This window comes from Taudactylus pleione, unplaced genomic scaffold (assembly GCF_031769625.1).
Source record: "Taudactylus pleione unplaced genomic scaffold, aTauple2 ptg000117l, whole genome shotgun sequence".
In the NCBI taxonomy this organism is placed as follows: Eukaryota; Metazoa; Chordata; class Amphibia; order Anura; family Myobatrachidae; genus Taudactylus; species Taudactylus pleione.
Genome location: NW_028284519.1, coordinates 14,374,585 through 14,383,164, shown reverse-complemented (window position 1 = coordinate 14,383,164; position 8,580 = coordinate 14,374,585). Strand labels below are relative to the sequence as shown.

The 8,580-nt window shown below is 37.9% G+C and overlaps 1 pseudogene; it reads right to left on the bottom strand.

The window, feature by feature from the left end:
- Nucleotides 1-7,755: 7,755 nt before the first annotated feature.
- LOC148524529 (5S ribosomal RNA) lies at nucleotides 7,756-7,874 on the bottom strand (annotated as a pseudogene).
- Nucleotides 7,875-8,580: the final 706 nt, after the last annotated feature.

Below are 8,580 nucleotides of genomic sequence, written 5' to 3'. Positions count from 1 at the left end.
ATTTGAATTTTTCTAGTTGTCATTATTATAAGTGGAAGAAAAATATACCGAGGCCAATACCTACGCCTTAAACGTAACTGCTCGGATATAACAACTTTTAAAGAACAGGCAGGGGAGCTGACTTTAGCTTTTTTAGAACAAGGTTACCCATCTATATTTTTGGAAGAAGCAATGAAGGAAGTGGAAAAATATAATAGAACCTCTCTGTTGACAACTAAGGGAAAAGTTAATAATAATCAAAAGTACGCATTGTCTTTTGTCTCTAAATTTAATAGCTGTTCAGGGCAAATAAAGAGAATTCTCCGTAAGAACTTTCCGTTATTGAAGATGGATAGGATCTTAGCACCATTTGTTGGGAGTCAACCGACATTAACATTTCGTAAAGCTAAGAATCTTAAAAATTACTTATCACCAAGTTTCTTTATTAATAATTCCTCTAAAGAAGGCACTGAGTTGGGAACTTGGTTGACGACAAAACCTAAAGGCTGCTTTAAATGCGGCAAACAATCTTGTATCACCTGTCAGTTTATTCTACATAGAAGTACTGTTTTTAGATCTATGTCATCAGAAAAAAGGTACGATATAGATAGGTTTATTAACTGTCAGTCCAAATATGTTATATATTTAATCACATGTAAATGTGGAAAACAGTATGTGGGTCGGACAATTAGAAGTCTTAGCACGAGGTTTCTGGAAGATAGAAGAAATGTGATTAAGAAAAATTGCCAACATAGTGTATCGAGGCATGTTACTCAGTGTCATGGGGGTGATGTTAGAGAACTCTCGTTACAGGGGATTGAGCAAATATCACCCACATGTAGGGGGGGATAGGTTCAGTCTCCTATGTACAAGAGAGGCATATTGGATTTTTATGCTAGGGATCCTGGTACTAGGGGGACTAAACAAAAATATTGAATTAAAAAGTATTCGTTGAACCTCCATTTTTTCATTTTTTATCTGTATATACAGATTTAGAAATGTATAAATATGTTTATATATACTATTTGTCGTTATAATACACTGAACGAGTGTCTATATTTATGGATACAATTCACATTTTAAGTATATATGTGAGCATATATAATGTATCTATATATTTTATGGATATTTTTTTAGGGGAAGAAATATCTATTTTGAGATTGGTGTGCATAAGAGATCTATTTTGTTGTGCCATTTTTGCACTTAATGGGGAAGAACGGAATTATGATTGATAATATTATTTTTGCAATCAGTTATTTAATTACCATTGTATTTAGAGACCAAAATAAATAATAGATGAAAATTGAGATCTGGAACTGATGGGAGTTGAATCTGGGACCATTGGGTTGCTGTAGCTGACATTCCCCCAAGTGCGCCACAAGAGTGGCTGTACAACACAGTGCTATTTTCTGATCTATTTATGTTTATTCATGTAGAATGTTGGTTTATGTGTGATGCTTTTGAATGATGCCATTTATTTATTTATTTATATATGAATATATTTAGGAAGGATTTTTCTTTTTATATGTGTATGTAATAGAATGTATTTATATTCTGAATGATCTTTTTTGATAGAGTGATATGTTTGTTTTGTCACAAAATCTTAGGTGCAATTATGCACTGGTTTCTGAGACACAGATGTTTTATAATTAATTGATTGATTGTTGAATACACCCAATTGGTTGTGAGTGCTTTAAAAGACTGGAGGAGAGTCCCCCTCTGTTACTGACCTTCTGAAGAAACTGCCATTTGAACCAGGCAGAGAAACGTGTCAAGGACATTTATAGGGACATTGTTTGGACCAGTCCTGACCCCTGGCATATCTGTGGATACTTACTGGATGATATTCGTGGAGACTCAGATGCTGGATGAGATTCCCTTTATACACGCTATACGCTAAAAAGATTAAACACCGGAGCCAGCCAGGAGTGTCTGATACAAGACTGTGAGTACGCCCATTATTATTCCATATGGGGCGATACATGACTTATGACTTATGGGGCGATACATGACTTATGAATGATAGTGAATATCCATAACTCCTTGGCAAAATACGGCGGGTGTTGCGCGGTGAAGACTGATGTCGGATTGAAAACGGGATACGGCCAGTGAGAGCTCTATTATATCGGAGCAGTTGATACCATTATACCCTACTGCTTTTTGTTTCTTTTTTTTCCACAAGAAGAAGCCACTTAAGAGGTTCTATTCCTCATTTGATAAAGGACCTTTCATATTTTCTCCATAAATTAATAAGAGATCATCAATTGATATTGGATAAGATATATGAACAATCCTGGCAGCATTGTAGCATTGCTACCTAGAGTGAGATTGTGAAAGAATCAAGTGGGGATATATCAGGATATTGTTCCATTATAATTATATATATATATATATATATATATATATATATGTATTATTGGAATTGTGTGGTGTATGGTTTTATGCAAGCCCAGCCAAGAACTAGGTACTTTTATATTATATTATTAAATATTAATGATTTTTTACATCTGTGTCTTAGTTAATCTATGATATCACGCACCCTCAAGTGGAATAGTTTATTCCTTTTGTGTATATATATAATCTCTAACCGTTAAGTAGTAACAGATCTACTTTATTGGGGAGCGGCGTACTATAGATTATGATATTATTAACAATCTAACATCATCAGATCAATTTAATAGCGCCTGGAGACTGAGTTTGTGGTTAACTAATTTTTTGTTCAAAATTGTTCACAAATGTAGCCTGCATTACTTGTCAGAGATTCCCAAGGAAACCAGTTGGATGACCTGGTCTACAAGCATAGGCGAAACTAGAGATCTGGTAATGGGTGGTCCCAGTTTTAGTGTTAAGTGTATATATATATATATATATATATATATATATATAAGTCCTCCAGGGTGGCACTCCCATGTATGAAAAATACTGTAGCAGGTGCCCTCCAAGAAAAGGTCAGCCAAAGATGACCTCTCATATACACGTCCACACAGGCGGCACTCTGTCCTCCAAATATAACAATACAAGAAGTGTAATGTTATACATTACACCTCTTGTATTGTTATATTTGGAGGACAGAGTGCCGCCTGTGTGGACGTGTATATATATATATATATATATATATATATATAATCTAGAGTTACAGAGGGCAGAGTGCCTGTAAAAAGAAAAGGGAACTTTTGCGCTCCCCAAAATAGGGGCATGGTCACTCAACTAGGGGGCGTGTTTTTGAGACACCTCCCCGGAGGAAACCCATGCAAGCACTACTGTAAGCCAGCCGGGGGCTCACCCCCGCAGCCCATGGCTGGCTCCAGAACCTGACACTGTGTGCATGCACAGTGTCAGCCTCCCCTGGAGAAGTCTTTCACTTCTCTGAAAGACTTCTCCTAAATGCCAGGGATATATCTCACGGGGCCATCTATGGAGAAACAAAGGAACCTGATCTATTCTGCCAGCATACAAAGGCAGACTTACCACAGCCAGCAACGCCCCCATGCCCTCCTGTGACTCTTGCATGTAATCTTATCCAGAAGACAGAAAGGCAGAGATGGGCACTGCCCTGACCACAGCCACCATTACTGCACCACATTACAGCAGGTAGGGTGCTCACATGTGCTCATCATATACAGTATTTACATCACCACCTAGTGTATACCACCTACATCCATGTGTGCAGCAGTGCCTCTGTGTCCTGTCTACACACGGAGAATAATGGGCTAATCACATCACACACACACAGCCATGTCACATTAGGAACATACTAAGGCCTACACAGCTGGTTCACCTATATACATACATACAGGACTATATAGGTGCCCTGGGAGAACTGGTCAATTCCCCCTATACATGTACACGCCATGCTCGGCACTCACCTTTGCCTTGCTTGCCCCTCTCTGCCTCCATCCTGCTGCTGGATCTCCTCCTCCGAGCTCCAACGGCCCTGGTACCATTTCAAATATGGTGCCCACTGCGAGCCAATCAGAAGTGGTCACACCTGATTGGCTGCTGTTTTGCGAGCTGTGATTGGCTCGCACTCAGCACCAATCAAGGTCTGCCACTGGCGCTGTTTCACAGTGCCCAGTGGCAGGCGGCCCATCTAACACGGGTTGGCACTGCTGCCTTCTTGTATATGGGAGAACTGGGCTAATGGGTGCTCCGGTGCACCCCCGGACCACTTCCCAGTTTCGCCTATATCTACAAGTTTATTGTAAATGGTTACCCAAAAAATCTCCTACTCAAACAAAATTAAGGTTCATAATTTACCAACAGCAGTTTGACAGCGGGTTCTATTCTGTTCTAAACCCCAGGGGTTTGGTGGCGGTTTGCAGCAGTTTCTAAATGACAGCCCTGTTCTATTCTATTCTAAAATGTGTTTTGATGGCAGTTTTGCAGCGGTTTTGGCCTTAGTAAATTTGCAGATAGCAAAACCACTGCCAAACTGCAGTCAAAACAAATTTTAGAATTAAAATTAGATGCCCATGCAGAATATATTATGTGGGCTAAACAGCAAAACGTATGGCGCTCCACAGTTACGCTACTAGAGCCGCATTGTTTAGACACTCCAGTGAACAGCTTGTAGCTAAACCTTTTAGTACGAGAAATCATTATTTGCCTGTCTTAAATATATGATTATTGGCCATTTACCAGAGAAGAGAAGTGGTGGTAATAGGAACCGAAAACTGTGATCCACTGAGTTGACATCTACATGTGTCTAAAGCAGCACTGACTTCTGGTAAAGTCTGTACTCCTAAATCAATTTGTGCTGATTATTTGATATGTGTGCTTTTTGTATATTTTATTAAAAACATCCTTTGATGAATAAATTGCCTAAACTATATAACGCTATTGTGGGGATATTGTCTCCTTTCTTCATATCTTTTATATATACACTGGAAATTTTCCGTCCTGATGAACTTGTGAAAAGGACAACTGTTTGCTATCACTGTGGGGTCTGAACAAGAAAATGTGTTGCAATAGTTTTCTGTGAAGTACTTGTGCACTCCAATTTATTGTTTTTTTAATTTTCTTTCCTTGTATTATTCACTAGTTTGTGACGTTTTCTTGTTTTTTTCTAGATTCATTCCCCCTTCCCTCTTTATTTATTTATTTATATTATTTATTTACATTTTTTTGGGGGGGTACTTAAATATATCACTGGGGGAGGTTGGATGTTTTTGAGTAGAATCAGATGCAGGCTTTACTGTATGTTTTATAATATTTCTAAATTTTGTACTGATATTTGTGGTATTTGAGCTTAATATAAGTCCTTGTCTACAAGTAATAATTTGCAGTTCACGTATATATTTGTATTTTTCATCTGTTTTTTATATAACATGTGAGTAATTCTGGGTTTTCTCTTTGTGCTTTTCATTACTTGTTCATATTCTCTTTAATTGCTATAACTTTTATTGATTTTACACATTGGAATTGCGTTATATGTGGGTTTCTAAACTGTCCCCTTTTTTGTTCTTTTTTTCTTTGCAGTACCACCGAAAGGCAGGCATTCAGTGACACAGCTGTGTCAGGCATTGCTAAGATACAGTGCACTGGCGTTGGAAGGGGTTGCTGGCTGTCAGCATGATGTCCCTTGAAAACACTGTGCTGTGCAAGCTGCGGGGTCCCGGCGGCTAACTGGATGGCTAGTCTTTTCTATATATGGATTGGTAAATGAAGGTTTCTTTTGCTGTAGGCTTTTTCTTTGTTGTTCCATTATATTGTCTTGAAGACATGGATGCATGGTGGCACTGAAATGTCAACATATATGGTTTTAATTGTTTTATGACTTAGTTAATACACAGTTATATATTTTGCAAAGACCCGGAGTGCCATTCTATCTGTTTGTTTGGATTTGGAGCAGATAGATAGTGCAACCCCCTCTTACTTTCTACATTATGATGTTTGGCTGTGCACCCGGGCCTGTTGGCAAGGAATTGTGAGTGCCGGATTAATGTACTATATATATAGGTGGGTACAGTGCCAATGCTCTTTAACAATGGAGTGAAAAAGTGTAATGTGTATATTATTCAGGTATAGAAACTAGGCCTAGAGTGTTAAGGCGTCAGCTCCAAGTCAACAATGTAATACTAGTGTAAGTATTTAGAAACACTGAGAAAAAAGGGGGTGAATTGACAATTGGGCGACTAGTTTGCTACAATACCATTTGTAAATTTACAAATATATAACATTCCGTAAATTATTTTAATAATGCATAAATATATTAAATACGGTGAAACAAAGTACCAGTGCAAAATAAATATAAAAAAAATTAACAATTTATTTAGAAACAAAGATAAAAAAAAGCCTTAATAAATTTTCCTAGACATATAATATAGGCAACAATTAAAAAACAGTTAACATCAAGAGGCAATTCATAAAATAATGAGTTTAGATGAGAGTAAAAAAGAGCACATTAATAAATATAGAGGCTTATCTGAGTGTATGAGAAAGGTAGTTTTTCCAAAGTTCATGAGGAATAGAGCAACCACCCCCAACACGTTTCGTCCTAAGACTTCATTAAGGGGATGATGTGTGAGTAGGGTAATCTGGTTTTAATACCCCACTGAGAGTTCAATGGAGGTCAGGGGTCTGCATCACTTCCTGTATCTCCAAGATATTGATAGTAGAAATCTATATTCTATTAATTCATTGGCTTCTAACTTAGATGTTCAGATAGCTCACATTAAGTTGTGCTACATTTATAAGATAGTTTAACGTTCTTATTAGGGCTATTTCCACCCTTCATATTGTCACTTCTGCCCTCACTAGGCACATCATGTCTGTTCCACTACTCGTGTGGCATCCTTTGTTAAAATAGAGCTTGCGGCATCCTGAGTTCACATCTCTTCCGCCCTTCCAGCACGTGCTCTTACATCGCTTCCGCCCTCCTGGATCATGTGCTTCCACTGGCCGTGTCCTGTATTTAACCGGGATGTTTTCCGCTCTTACGGCCCTTGTTCCTTGGAATGCCAGTTGCCATGTCAACACTTCAGCCCTTCTAGTGCACATAATAGATCTAACTTCCGCCCGTACAATAAATTTTGGTCTTATGTTAAGTTTTTCTCCGGTTCATTGTTGGATTGGTCTAAAACTTGAATGAAAGATTGATATTAGAAATTTGATAAAAATTTGAGTCATGAAATCCTGCTTGCAACCCCATATTAAGCAGATGTCAATAAACATATCTTTTTATATTAAAAAATATTTAAAAATATTACAAATATATTTGACATATTTAAAATGTGGACAAAAGTATGCAGAATACATTGTAAAGCTGTAGATTTTAAGGATATTTATATAACATAGAGATCAAATGTAGGAGGGTGTAACCTTAGGACCCTAAAATGGATTAGATCAGTTCTAGGTACTGGACAGGATCAGTAATTTATTCCTTAGAACTAAATAATTCTTATTAGTAAGCTCTGATTTGAGAGAGGTCTTGCAACAGAGCATAACTCTAGTCTTCAGATCATTCTTCCAAAGTTGTCCTTGTATTCTTCCTCTCCATTCCGGGAATGTATAGGTCTTTCAACACCTGGGATTCCCAACATGTCCCCAGTCTTGGTACTAATCAGGCCCAAGAACATTTAGCTACCGATATTTAAAACTGTGCTTAAATGAGGTGGTATGGTTGTATAGATTAAATTTCCCTTTAATGTAGGTCGCTTCTTCCAAATCAAGCCATGCTGGTTCTTGTATACGTGGTTTATCCATCAGGTGGGTGTGTTATAGTTCCATTCTTAGGCAGTGTTACCCTGTTGGGTCATTATATATTGGAACCTTTTATATTTGCAGCACCAGGTATTCCTAAGAGGTTACCCATCTTAGTACTGACCAGGCCCAGCCATGTTTCGCTTCCAAGATCAGACAAGATTGGGCATACACATGGTGGTATGGCAGCAAATACATTCTCTTTTAGTTAATTCAGTTTAAGGTTGACACTGCCAAGTTTTCTACTAAACCTGGTCTTACCCAAAGGTCACCCTTTACGGGTACTGATCAGGCCCATCCATGTATAACCAAAGGATCCTGGTAATAACATGGAGGTGTACTAGTAGATAGGAACTAATCACATTACAGGAAGGGAGCGATCTCATAGTTCTCATTAAATCCTTTGGTTGTCAATGTATCCAGTTCAAATAGCCAGAACATCTCCCTTCTTGATAATAGGTTGGCCAAATCTCCTCCTCTCTCGCCCAGAGTCACGTGTTCAATCACTTTAAAGGTGATGTCTTCAGGTTTGGAGTTATGGTCTATTGAGAAGTGCTTGGAGACTGCATGTCCCTCTACTTTATTTTTGATTTTCTGAATGTGCTCCTGAATCCTCATTTTCAAGGGTCTCTTTGTCTTTCCTACATACTTCATACATAGTCCACAAGTACTGTACATTCCAACAGATATATGACCGACATGGAGTTGCAATTCATAAAATTCTTTATAGTATATTCTTTTTTTTTTTATTCTTGTTTTAGAAAGCTCACAGAGGAGTAACAAAGAAAAACACAAAGATAATAAACAGTATACATGAGCCATTTTTTTTCAATAAAATGAGTAGCAACAAGCATATGGGGGTCAGTAGAGGGGGTGGGAGGGTATTGGGGGGATAGGAAC